Genomic DNA, 13,966 nt, shown 5'->3' with positions numbered 1-13,966 from the left:
TTGTTTCCATAAAAAGAGGCCTAGAACACGGGGACTCCTGAGGAGTGACTTAAAACACTGAGAAACGGTGCCAGCTAGGAATGAACTATCCTTATAATGACCCAACAGAAAGCACCACACTGTAAAACTAGAGAACATAATAAAGTCTTTGTCTTTATTCTTTCTATCATTAAAGTCAGTGTATTCATGCAAATTAGCAAGCCTCCCTAGCAAAGCCACGTCATTTAGGACCTTATCCTCGTGATTGTGCCGTGAGCGCAGTCCATTGAAAGAGTGACCATATTTTTAGGAACCCTCACTCCTTTGTTTCCCAAGCTGAACTCTTAACTATTTTAATCCACTGGGAAATGCAAACAAAAGGACAATAGGAAGCAAAAGAATGCACGTATTCTTGCACTGTTCCCAATCCCTAGGACTATGACATCTTGTGATTTTGAGAATTTCAAGGAGATTGGGTCTTTCTTTTCATACAGGTTTCATCTCTAAGATGCTAATTTGGAAGACAAAAGTGGCCAGATAGGGACGCCTGGGTGGCTCAGTCGGTTAAGCATCTGTCTTCAGCTCAGGTCATGATCCCAAGGTCCTGAAATGGAGCCCGAGCCCCACATCGTTGGGCTCCCTGCTCAGGAGGGAGTCTACTTCTCCCTTCTCCCTCTCCCTCTGTCTTCTCCCCTCTGTTGTGCTCTCAATCTCTCTCTCACTCTAATAAATAAAATCTTAAGTCCATCTGGCCACTTCTTTTTTAACATCCCTATTTCATGAGAGGATGGTGAGCTGTACATGGTGAGGAAGGCAGTTATGCTTAGCTTGGTGTTTTTATCCTCTGTGAATATAGCATAGGAAGTGTTTTGCTGTTAACATAGATTGGATCATCACTTGATCTTGTATCACGAGTGAGTATGGGTGGGGGATGAGCACCAAGAATATTTTCTGACTGACTCCTCTGTATCAGCACTTGGCTGTCTCATTCACCTTTGTGCACCCAGCACATGGTCTTCCAATTCAGCCTGACATTGCTCTTTATTGAGGTACACACCATCTTTTAAGTGTCACAGTTGAATGAAAATCTTACTTTCTGCTCTGCTCTATGCTTTAATGGTCTCATATTAAGGGAACATTAGTCTTAGTGGAGCTCCCTCCACAAAGTGGGTTCTGATGCTGGATTCAATTCTGAGCATCAGTAACTAGCCTGGAAGATCCATATGCTTCCCACTTTGCCAGAGGGCAAACCGTACAGCCAATATCAAGTTTCCCAGCAGGAAACTACTACGGATAGATGTCTAAGCTTATTCTCTTCCAAATACATTTATATGTCCTGGGCATTTTTATTAATCAGGCTCACTATTTCTGCATATTTGAGCCACCAACAGACAAGACAACGAAATAAGTAAACAACACAATCATTCTTTGTGAGAATTAATCAGAAGGAAAAAAGTTCAGTAAGGAGCCACTGCTAGAAATCCTCTTTGAGGGAAAGCTAAGAGCTCACCCCTGGCTGGGCAGTGCCTCAGACATCAACTTGCTCCCTTAAGGCAAAACAGACGTTCATTCTTTATTGAACTTTGTCCACACTCAAAGGTGAGATCAAAAGAAAAAGTTTGTGAACCCCATGTCCAAGAATAAAAATGAAGGGCTGAAAACCAAGCTTTCCTTATTTTTTAACCATCTCAAAAAGAAGTCAGACATTCCATACCAAGTACTGTCTGTGGCTGTAAGAACCTCGGATATATAGTCAAATTTCTCACATTTTTTTAAAACTCCATGATGAACTTTTGTATTCCTCTCCCTATTTCTACACATGCGCGCGCGCACACACACACACACACACACACACACACACATACAGGGATTAGGGATAAAACTTGAATAAGACAAGAACCTATGAGGCTTTTTTTTTTTTTTTTTTTTTTTTTTATAGGAACAATGAGTATAAGATCTTTGTCCTATTTCACGGCCAGGTTTGAGAAACCCAAAAGGGATACAGTAGATAGTAGCAGTGATTGATGTTGTAGCTAAACTGGACTTGGGGAAATGGAGTGCCATGTGTTTAAAAACGTATCCCGAATTCTCTTTGGCAGTGGCAGGCAGGCCCAGCACAGGAGAATGGCTGGGGGAGGCAGGGATGCTGGCCTGACCTTATATTAGACTAATTTTTCTTTGGTTTTAAAATATCTCCCCCACAGCTTTCAGTACATGGATCTATCTAAGTGTGTCTGAATCTGCGAAGAATGCTTCATGGCAAGACACGCTTTTCTCCCCTGTTGCCATGGAAACAGCACCGTGCTCATGTATTGGCAGCACGTGTGCACATACACACTGTATATTCATATATTCTCAGGGAAATGCTTTTTATGCCTTCTCCTTCTGGTGTTCCTTATAATTCTGAAAGATACGTTCAGAGCCAAAAATTTTAATTTGACTAATTCTCGCCATCTTGTTGTTACTGATCATCTCCTTTGTTTTGACATTAAAAATTCTTTTTTTTTAAAGATTTATTTATTTATTCCGGGGGGGAGGGGCAGAAGGAGAGGGAGAGAGAGAATCTCAAGCAGACTCCCCACGGAATGCTGAGCTGGAAATGGGGCTCAATCTCACGATTCTAAGATCATGACCTGAGCTGAAACCATGAGTTGAACTTTCAACTGACTGGGCCACCCAGGTGTCCTGACATTAAAAATTCTAACATTAGGTTTTTCTTCAATATAATCTCTCCTGGAAGTGAAATAATCTATTATTTGCCCCTTCATCTACCTCCAACTGTTCTCCACTTCTTAAATGAACATACTGTAGACCTCCATACATTTACTTTATCAGTTAAAGAAGTAATCTAATTCAGATTTTTTAAAAAGATTTTATTTATCCATTTATGAGAGACACAGAAAGCGAGGCAGAGACATGGGCAGAGGGAGAAGCAGGCTCCCTGTGGGACTCAATCCCAGGACCTGGGATCATGACCTGAGCCAAAAGCAGATGCTCAATCACTGAGCCACCCAGGTGCCCTCTAATTCAGATTTTACTCAACTTCTCTGATGGGTAAATGATGCATTTTGTGTACTTCATTCCCTATCCAAAATACCGTTTTTGACTGGCAAAACAGCAATTCTTCAGAAGGCTGTTGATGAATCACAAGTTTATGCGCATGTGGGACTGAAGTTGTCTAATTTTCAATCTATATAAACTTGTAAAGAAACTAAGGGAAGCTCTGATGCTGAGAAGTAATTTATTCCAACAAGTATTATCTTGGGCACCTGTTATCTGACCATTTATGACTCAGTTCCCTTGAGGGCTGATCTGATGACCTGGAGCAGCTCAGGATCAACCTTAAGGCTGGTGGGCAACACAGTATGTCAGGGTCAGGAAACTGGACATGGATTTCACCACCAGCTCTGGGTTGTCCCTTCAACTGAATTGGGATGTAGAATTGTAACCTGTAAAATGAACTTGAATTACACTGTCACCCTGGTGGTTTTAGATCCAAGACACCATGGCTGTCATTTAATTTCAGAGCCAGGTCTGAAGTCAGGCCAGGAAGTGACTCAGCTGCACCATGGGGTGAGGTCTCACACCCTATTAGTCTTTCTACCCTTTTATGATACCCACCCCAACCCCCAACCTGATGCCTTGGCCTACATGGTGGGATGGAGCTCCTTCCTTAGTGTCCCTCCCAGACCAGGCCTTCTTTGGCTTTCATCAAATCCCACACTATCCTTTGTCTCTCCCCCATTGAACTAGCCAATCTGATACATTCGTTCACCCCAACTCATCCAGTGGCTCCATCTGTTACATTCAAGGCAGACTTCTTTAATTATATAGTGACTTTTTAAAGATACCAGACCCTGCTAAAGTCTCCAGTTCCTACAACTTGGCCTCTCACATGATTTGCTTTAGCCTCAAGGACAATTCCTGGAACTCACCAAGCTCTCAACTGCCCTGAGCCTTGGCCCCTGGCCAGGGAGACTGCCACTGCCCAGAAGAGCTCCTCCCGCACTCAGCCCTCCGTTAACTCCTTCCCACCCTTTAGGCTTGCTTCAGAGTCCCTCTCCAACTGAGCCCTTGCTCTCCTCTTTTTCCTTCTTAGATCTTCCCCAGCAAGGACAACCAGCTTGTAATCCATTACCATCCATGTCCTCCAGTAGATGATAAACTCCATGAGGGCACTGCACCACCCTACACCCAGTGCCTGGCCCACATGGGGCATCAGGACATGGATGAACAAATGAATGAGAGCTCTGTCTTAAAGACAAGTCAGTGGTGGAAGTTTAGAGCCCAGGCACATGCTGATGGGGGAGAGACATATTTGAACAGAGGAGACTTGCCTCTCACCTCTATCTGCAGTGCTCACCTGGCTGTTGTAGGATAGACACCAGCAATAGCAAACATCATTCCCCTCAAATGTACCAGCTTGGCCTACAACTCTTTGTCCACAAGAAGGCTTTGGTTCACTGTGAAACCTTTCTTTACAAAACCCAAAGCATTTTACTTTTTGTTTGGGCAAACAGATTGGTGACTGTAGCCTTTAAAATATGAATAACAGGGGATCCCTGGGTGGCTCAGCAGTTTAGCACCTGCCTTTGGCCTAGGACACGATCCTGGAGTCCTAGGATTGAGTCCCACATCAGGCTCCCGGCATGGAGCCTGCTTCCTCCTCCTGTGTCTCTGCCTCTCTCTCTCTCTCTCTCTCTCTCTCTCATAAATAAATAAATAAATCTTAAAAAAAAAAAAATGAAGCACAGTGGTAGGAACATCAAATTGAGACTTGCTCCCATCTCATGGCAAGTCTTTAGTGGAATAAAGACCACAAGTTTTGCCCGCCAAGTCACTCTGCCTTTCTGGGCCTCGATTTCCTTCCTCTGTGGACAGATTTCCTCCCTTCACCCACGTCACTCCTCAATGGACACTGCAACTCCTCGATTTAAGTACAACTTTTCTGAAATCAGAAATGCCCTAATCACCCCACCTCTTGAAAGAAATTAAATAAAGGAGCATAGAGGTATGTCAAGTATTTAATTAATACACGTAGAATATTTTTAAATTTTTGTGATGTTTGTGATTTTTGTCAGCTCTTAAAAAATGTGTTATCTTCTCTAAATATTCATGTTTATATCTAAAAAAAATCACTCACATGTGAACTTTTCTTTCCACAATCAGCTTATAGAGTACACATATTTTTGGGAGTACAGAAGGGTGTTAGTGCCATTTTTGCAACCCAGATTGAGGCTGGCAGATTTACAATTGTCCCACTTGTTTGATTTGTCCTGCCTACAGGATGAACAGGACTGAGGGATTGCCCTCAGATCTTTGAACATGTGTTCCAGCTTTAAAAGATGGTTTTGCCTCCTATTTTCACCACTAAATCAATGTGAAATAGAAAAATCATTGAACCCCTTTATGTCTTAGGTTTTTCACAAGTGAAATGGAAAGAGTATCTGTCTCTACTTATGTCTCAAAGAATTTGGCAAAGGTTGTTGGAATTAGGGGCCGTGTTCATGCCAGTTCCATAGAGAGGGCCGACCTCACAGCAGCACGATGATGCAGGCTTGCCAGGGGTTTGTGGCACTTCTATTACTGGGTGCCACAGAGGATTTCTGGAGTGAGGTGCTCATCCAGAGTTCTGTGTCATGAGAAGACAGATTTGGTGTTACTTCTAGAATGGTGGCTCCCCAAAGGACCAAGTCCCATTGGGTCTCATCTACAGCCAATGAGAAAAATAAGGATGAGCACATTGTATGTGTCTGTATGCGGACATGCATATTATTGGCAGCTGTTCTTTCTTCTGAGGTCATTTCTTTCTTGTTTTTTTGTTTTGTTTTGTTTTGTTTTGTTTTGTTTTGCATTAAATTGGTGTTTTTGACATCCATAAAATGTACTCATCCATATATTCCAAAGTCTGCCTGGAAGAACTGAGCTGAAGGACAACCCTGTTATTGTTTCTCAGACCTTCTGTGACCAGGTTTCGTCCATCAATGATTAACTTACTTTGGCTAGCAGAGATAATGCTAAGCTTTGGAAATTTACCTAGCTTCTTCAGTGGGAGGACAGTAACATTTACTGAGCCTAAATGATGGCCCAGGAACTGCATTTGGTGCTTCCAGATCCATTATTGCATTAAATCTTCTTAGTAACTCTATGAGGAAATATTGTACCCACTTAAAATAGGAGGTATCTGAAGCTCGGAGAAGACAAGTCACTTGACCAAGGTTCCAAGTCATTGACCAGCAAAATCTGAATTTGAACTTAGTTTGTCTGAGCCCAAAGTCCATTGTCTTTCCATCTCACTAGCTTAATTCCCAAAATAAAACCACAGGATATATATTTTAATCTGGGATATGCTTTTTTTTATTGTAGTAGAATTAATGTACAGTGTCATATACAGGTGTACAATACAGTGATCCAGCAATTCCGTACATTACTCAGTGCTCATCAAGATAATTGTACCCTTAATCCCCTTCGCCTATTTCACCCATCCTCCACCCACCTCCCCTCTGTAGTCAGTTTGTTCTCTGTAGTTAAGAGTCTGCTTTGGGTGGATACACTTTTGATGTCAGTTGAAGGCCATTTCCTGTCTATGGAGCGTGTGACAGACTCTAAAGGGGTCCCAAGGCACCAAGTAAGACCAAGTGACCAAGCCACAACATGGCCCTGAGTGCACTCCAGAACTAGGTGAATTCTGGATTATCTTTTCTGTGGCACCATCTATCCTTGATTCTCCCTCTGTCTGTAAGAATTACCAATGTTGGCTGGATTTCATGACTTTAAAAACAAACAATTTATTCTCCCTCCAGGGCCATAACCAGCAATTGGCCTTGTATTCAGTGATACACAGGCCAGTGTTTATCTATCTGATACCTTGTTTTATCTGTGGTTAAATTCTACTATGAAGATGACAAAGAAAGACGAATGTTCTGAATTCTAAAGACTTCATTGTGAAGGAATCAGTTCAAGAAAAGGCCAAGTCCTTGGGCAAAATGAACAAAAGTCTCTAAGCCCCAGGTTTGGAAAGCTTAGTTAAAAATGTGGAGTCCTGGCCCTCCTGCCTGAAAGTTCTCATTCAGTAGGTCTGGAGCAAGGTCCTGGAATCAGTGTTTTAATGAACAAACCAGAGGATTGAGTACAGGTAAAAGATTCAAGGAACACACATTGAGAAACAGTTTTAAGATATATCTCATCCAAGGGAGTTATAATTATTTACTTACTAGATGGAGGTTTTCTTCTTTATTATTTTTCTTCTCAACAGAGAAAAAAGATAGCACCTCTTTTCTCTAAATGCAGAGAGGGGACTACATGAACCTCCACAAAACAACTCATTTTTTGGGCATGTTTCAATGCAAAAAATAGGCCAAAGAGAAGAATCCTTAGCTGTGGAGAATTACAGAGGGCTGAGGTGGGGGAGGGGTGATTACCAAGGAATGCTAAAGATCCAAGAGAGGACGCCCTCATGCATACCCTTCATAAGGACAAGGAATGTGCTGGGCCCAATCAGCATGAAGGCCATAAATCTGAACTAAGCAGTCACACTAATTCAAAAGTCCTTTGGAATTTCCAGACAGTTCTGTTTTTATCGAGTGTACAAGTCAGCATATCTTTCAAAAGCTGCCTGAAAATGCTAACGCTCTGGCTGGCTGCCATAGTTGTCCAAGGTGACGTGTACCATGTGCAGGGGTGTCCTCATGGTTGTTTATGGGCAGGGCGCCATTTTGGTTGATCAGCACCTGAGCCAAACCAGTTGTTAAATATACTGAATGTCGTCCCTTACTGTGGCAGTGCCTCTTGGGCAAGTTGTGACCATGGAGGGTCACAAAGAGTGAAGGACATAAAGGGTGCCTTGAGAAAGGCAAGGTGATGGGAGGAGGAGGAGCAGGGAATGCAGTTAAAAATACTTAGCTCACTGTCCCCAGCTACCTAGGGTGGCAAGCTCTTTAGGAGAGTCAGGGGTGAAGAAGAGAAGGAGTGGCTCCTGGAGCCACTAAGCTGAGCCTGATTCAGAGAGCATGGTCTCAGCAGTGGTCACCTACAGTTATTGACTACTGGTATCTGCCAAGGGCTCTAGAGGTCTATGCATGTGGCATGCTCGTTAGCCGTGCTCTAGTTGACACAGAGCTACATTTTGAACTCTCCGGCTTTTTGCTGATGTCTCTCTTTAGAAACACATCCCAGCTTTTTCTTTGTCCTCATGAATATACATAGCCATCAACATGCTGCTCGAATAAGAGATTTATAGTAGTTTCAGCAGACTCTCTCAGAGGTATCTGGGCTAATGAGCAGTAAATGCCACTCAGCATATGTCTCTAAAAACTAGGAACAGGGAAATCCCTATAAGATGGCTTTCCCTGTGTAGTCACTTATTCTCCATGCAACAGATGTCCAACGCATCAGGTTCTCTCATGCTCTAGAACCAACTGTCACCCTCAAATCCTCTGGAGTGGATCATGACTGTGGTAGGATTTATGACATCTGTCACTGGGCTTCACACAGAAGACATGGTAGATTAATGTGAATTATGACTGGGAGTTCACCAGTCCTTGCAGCCATAACTGAGTGTTTTGGAAACATCTGCACCACTTGACAGTGCTGATGTTCCCAGGTGTGTCCAGCTGGATGGATAGGAAATGGTACTGAGAAGGTACTCATCTCACTTCCTTATCACACTCCACAGCCTGACTTTTGGCCATTTTTCTTAATAAAAGTCAAATATCCTTAAATATTAAATAATCTTGTTACAAGATTTCTAGAAGGTATGTTTTCATTTGAAAACACTGGTCTTTGATAATGCAACTAAAGTTTCTAACACCAAAGTTTTGTTTTACAGTTTGATCTCAAAGTTTTGAGCTTTGGGCTTTTTTTTTTTTTTTTTTTTTTTGCGGGGAGCGGGGAAGGTTAGTGTGCTTATGGTACTAGGCTGTATTAGGATTCTCTAGAAAAACACAATCAATAGGATATATATATTATATATATGTGTGGGTATATATATGTGTGTATACATATGTATGTATATATATGAGCTTATTCTAAGAATTACCTCATGCAAATATGGAGGTGGAAAAGTCCCACAATCTGCTGTCTGCAAGCTGGAGAACCAAGAAAGACAGTGGTATAATTCAGTCCAAGTCTGAAAGCTCGAGAACCAGGAGCACTGATGCGTCAGGGCAGGAGAAGATGGATGTCCCAGGTCAAGCAAAGCCAGCAAATCTTCCCTTCCTCTACTTTTTTGTCCAATTCAGTTCCTCAGTGGCTTGGAGGATGCCCACCTGCATGATGAAGATAATCTTCTTTACTCAGTCTACTGATTCAAATGCTAAGTTCTTCTAGAAATACCCTCATAGACACATGGAGAAATAATGTTTTACTAGCTATCTGGGTATCCCTTAACTCAGTGAAGGTGACACATAAAATTAACCATCATATGGGTTGAGAGCAAAGATCCTTAAAAATCAATATGAGAAATAATGGTATTCAGTTTTTTAAAAAGCAGTGAGTTGTTTGATTGCTAGTACTAATCATAGAAAAATGCCATTGAGGAATTGTGTGGGGGAATACAGAGAGGAAACAGCAGTAGGAAGGAGGAAGATAGTTTGGGCCATTTAACCTGTGTTCTCTTAATGATGCTAAGTGACAGGTCTGCTGGTCAAGTTAACAATGTAATGTAGAAAGTAAGGAGTCACATCTGATAAGCCACCACTTACCAGCAGTGTGACCTTGGATTAGTTTTGTAATCTCTCTAAGCCTCAGTTTTGTTGGCGGTGAAATGGGGGTAATAATAGTTCCTACTTCATGGCATTCAATGAGAAGAGCCAATGGGAATATATGCCAGGTAACCTAGCACTGTATCTGGAACAAGGTAAGTGTTCGTTAAGTGCTAGCCATTATTAATGTCATTTATTATCAACACTAGGAAGTAGCAGTCCTTTCCTCAATTACTTACTTAAATGAGTAATTACGGCAACAACAATAGTAGCAAACACATGTCCCAGGCCCCTAACACACACTAAACTACAAAAACCATCCTATGAGGAAGGTGCTAGTGCTATTATCATTCCTGACTTATTATTGAGGAAACTGGTCAGAGAGAGATTAAGTATTTACCCTTTTGTGACTGGCTTATTTCACTTAGCATAATATTGCCTATGTTCATCCGTGGTGTTGCACATATTAGAATTCCATTCCTTTATAGGACTTTTAAAAAATTCATCCATCTGTTGGGGTGCCTGGATGGCTCAATCAGTAGAACATGCAACTCTTTATATCTAGGTCATGAGTTCAAGTCCCACATTGGGTGTAAAAATTACATAAAAAAATGAAATGAAATAAAATTCACTCATCTGTTAATGGACACTTGGCTTGTTTTCACTTTCTAGCTATTGAAAATAGTGCTGTTATGAATATGGGTATGCGAGTATCTATTTAGAGTCCCTGCATTTAATTCCTTTGGGTATTTAACAGAGGTGGAATTGCTGGATCCTATGGTAATTCTATGTTTAACTTTTTGAGGAACCACAATACCATTGAGCATCTTAGCTGCACCACTTTGCATTCCCACCAGCAATATGCCACAGTTCTAATTTCTTCAAATCCTCATCAATGCTTATTTTCTTTCTCCTCCTCCTCCTTCTTTTCCTCTTCCTCCTCCTTCCTTTCTGGATAATAGCTATCTTAATGGCTGTGAGTTTTTTATATACTTTTTGAAAGCTGTGATAGCTAACTTTATGTGTCAACTTGACTAGGCCAAGGGGTGCCCAGGTTATCTGGTCAAATGTTATTCTCCATGTGCCTTTGCGGGATTTCTGGATGAAACTCTTCCCTCCTAACTGACTTTGAGGTGGGACATTGGTCTTTTGCTGCCTTTGGACTCAAACTGAAACATTGGCTCTCCTGGGTCATGAAGCCTTCTGGCTTTCAGACTGGAACTACACTATTAGCTCTTCTGGTTCTTAGGCCTTCAGACTTGGACTGGAATTACCACAAGCTCCCCTGAGTCTCTAGCTTGCCAAGTGCAGATCTTGGGACTTTTCAACCTCCATAATCATCTGAGCCAATTTCTTTCCTTTTTTTTTTTTTTTTTTTTTTTTTAGTATTTTATTTATTCATGAAAGACACACAGAGAGAGAGAGCTAGAGACACAGGCAGAGGGAGAAGCAGGCTCCATGCAGGGAGCCCCACATGGGACTTAATCCCAGGTCTCCAGAATCAGGCCCCGGACTGAAGGCGGCGCTAAACCGCTGAGCCACCCCGGCTGCCCCCACCCCCTTTTTAAAAAATATTTTATTGAGCCAATTTCTTATGATAAAATTTCTCAAGAGAGAGAGAGAAAGGTAGGAAGGAAGAAAGGAAGAAGGAAAGAAAAACACCTCTTAGTGGTTCTGTTTCTCTAGAGAACCCCTACTAATACAGAAGGAAAGAAAAAACAATAAAGTAAAATCTTGGACTCATGTACACGTAACCTTAAATAATCAAAACCAACACAGCGTTAGATTTGATCATGTAATCCAATGAGAGATAGGCACATCTGGATCCTGAGATTTCACTTTGCTGATGGTTAAAGTTTTAAACTGAGACCTCTAAATGCCAACTGGTTTGAACAAAACGTTTCTTCTTAGAATCTCTAAATATGGGCTATAGAAAACCGTAAAACAAGAAAGATCATAGTTAAAAACACCACAATGAAACATTAAGGAAAAGAAGAATGGGGAGCATCACGAAGGATGAGAAGAGACAAAATCTTGGGGCAAAGATGTTTATTGTTTTTTTAAGATTTTATTTATTCATGACAGAGACAGAGGCAGAGACACAGGCAGAGGGAGAAGCAGGCTCCATGCAGGGAGCCTGACATGGGACTGGATCCCAGGATTCCAGGATCACGCCCTGAGCCAAAGACAGACGCTCAACCGCTGAGCCACCCAGGCATCTTGGCAAAGATGTTTAAATGAAACTTCGTCATATACACATTTCTAGGCCCCAGAGAAGAATCTTCCACATATATATTGACAACTCACTGAAAAAAGGAATTATGAGAGGTATATACACATTTGAAAAAAAAGTTCAACTTCATTAATGAAAGAAATGCAAATTAAAGTTAAGACTGAATCTCATTTTCAAATCATTGAAATAACAATGTTTCTTTAAACGTTAATTCTCACTGCTGGCCAGGATGTGGTGTATGTGCTCTATATTATACACCATTAGTAGGCAGATAAATGGATATAAACTTTCTGGACATTATTTGGCAATACATTTTAAGAGGTTTGAAAATGCTCATCCTTTTGACGCTATACTTTCATTCTTAGAGAAATATTTTTCTTAGGGAGACAAAGCTTTACATGAAAAGATGTTCACTGCATCATTACTTAGAACAATAAAAGAAAAGAAAAAAATTGCTACAAACAACTTAAATGTTCACCAAGGTAATGATTCAGTCGATAATGATGTATCTATAAAGTAATCCAAAAGGTAGTTATTAGAAATTGTGTTCATGAAGCATTTGTTAACATTGCAAAGACTTGTAATTAAATGAGAAAAAATCGGGATGCCTGGGTGGCTCAGCGGTTGAGTGTCTGCCTTCAGTTCAGAGCATGATCCTGGGGTCCTGGGATAGTCTCACATCAGGATGCTCGCAGTGAGCCTGCTTCTCCCTCTGCCTGTGTCTCTGCCTCTCTCTGTCTCTCTTGAATGAATAAATAAAACCTTTAAAAATAAATAAATAAATGAGAAAAATCAGTAAGCTTGAATAGTTAGCAGAACCTAACCTGCCTAGGAGAGGCCTTAGAATGCCAGCCATTCCTGTTGTCCTCTTCCACAGGTCTCTTATCCAGTCAACTTTCCAGCTGACCACAGCTGGGCCAGGAACAGAAAGCTGCCCAGGAAAAGCCAATTTACCTGCAGAATGGCCAGCAGGGAATATAGTAATTAATTGAATCACGCAGAACTTTCCTTGGCAGAACCTAATGCTGAGGCCCAGTGAAGGAAAAGCAACTGGACACCAGGGAGAGGTTAAAAAGGCATTGCGTGTCCATCATGGTGGTGAAGAGGCACTATCTATTGCCGTATAATGCACCGTCCCCAAACTTGGCATCCTAAGATAGCAATAAAAATTTACCTTGCTCACAAATCTGTAATTTTGTCAGAACTGAGTGGGGACAGTTAGTTTCTGTTTCATGAGAAGAGTCAGAGAGTGAAGTTCAGCCGGGGGAAAAGGGTCCAGTTTTAATACAACTCACTCACACGGCTGGCACGTTTGGGCTGGCTACTCACGGTGAGCCATGGGCCTTCTTCGTTCTTCTCCATATGGTCGTCTTCATGGACTGTCTCACAGCATGGTGACGGGTTTCAACAGGACGAGGCTAAAGAGAATGACTTTCTTTTCTTTTCTTTTTTTAAGCACATGGCATTTTTATGACCTGGACTTAGAAGTCAGAGTGTTGGGGGCGCCAGGGTGGCTCAGTTGGTTAGTCATCTACCTCAATCTCAGCTCAGGTCTTGATCTCAGTGCCATGAGTTCTGGCCTGCATTGGGCATGCAGGCCCAGCATGGAGCCTACTTTTAAAGAGAACCAAGAAAAAGAGTATTACTCTTACCAGACTCTGTTGGCCAAGGCAGTCACCAAGGTCATTTCAATTTCTTTTCTTTTCTCTTTTCTTTTTTAAGTAGGCTCCATGCCCAGAGCAGAGCCTAAAGCAGGGCTTGAACTTATGACTCGTGACCCTGACATCAAGAACTGAGCCCAAAAAAAAAAAAAAAAAAGAACTGAGCCCATAGCAGGAGTTGGCCACTTAACCAACTGAGCCACCCAAGTGCCCCAAGCTCACTCCAGTTTCAAAGGCAGGGGGTCGTAGGCTCCACATCTTGCTTCAGGAATGGCAAAGTTCGGGCATCTGGGTGGGTCAGTGATTGAGCGTCTGTCTTTGGCTCAGGGTGTGATCCCAGAGTCCCGGGATCAAATCCCACATTGGGCTCCCCAAAGGGAGCCTGCTTCTCC

General features: G+C 41.9%; 1 long non-coding RNA gene across 1 annotated transcript; it reads left to right on the top strand.

Annotated features, from left to right (window-relative positions):
• The first annotated feature begins 6,867 nt into the window (after window positions 1-6,867).
• LOC144288652 (uncharacterized) lies at window positions 6,868-13,099 on the top strand. Its single transcript, XR_013356606.1, has 2 exons — window positions 6,868-7,114; window positions 12,791-13,099. It is a non-coding gene; the product is annotated as an uncharacterized LOC144288652 (long non-coding RNA).
• The last annotated feature ends 867 nt before the right edge of the window (window positions 13,100-13,966 follow it).

This window comes from Canis aureus, chromosome 18 (assembly GCF_053574225.1).
Source record: "Canis aureus isolate CA01 chromosome 18, VMU_Caureus_v.1.0, whole genome shotgun sequence".
NCBI classification, from domain to species: Eukaryota; Metazoa; Chordata; class Mammalia; order Carnivora; family Canidae; genus Canis; species Canis aureus.
The sequence above is the reverse complement of the archived record's forward strand: the minus strand, read 5'-3'. Positions and strand labels throughout refer to the sequence as shown.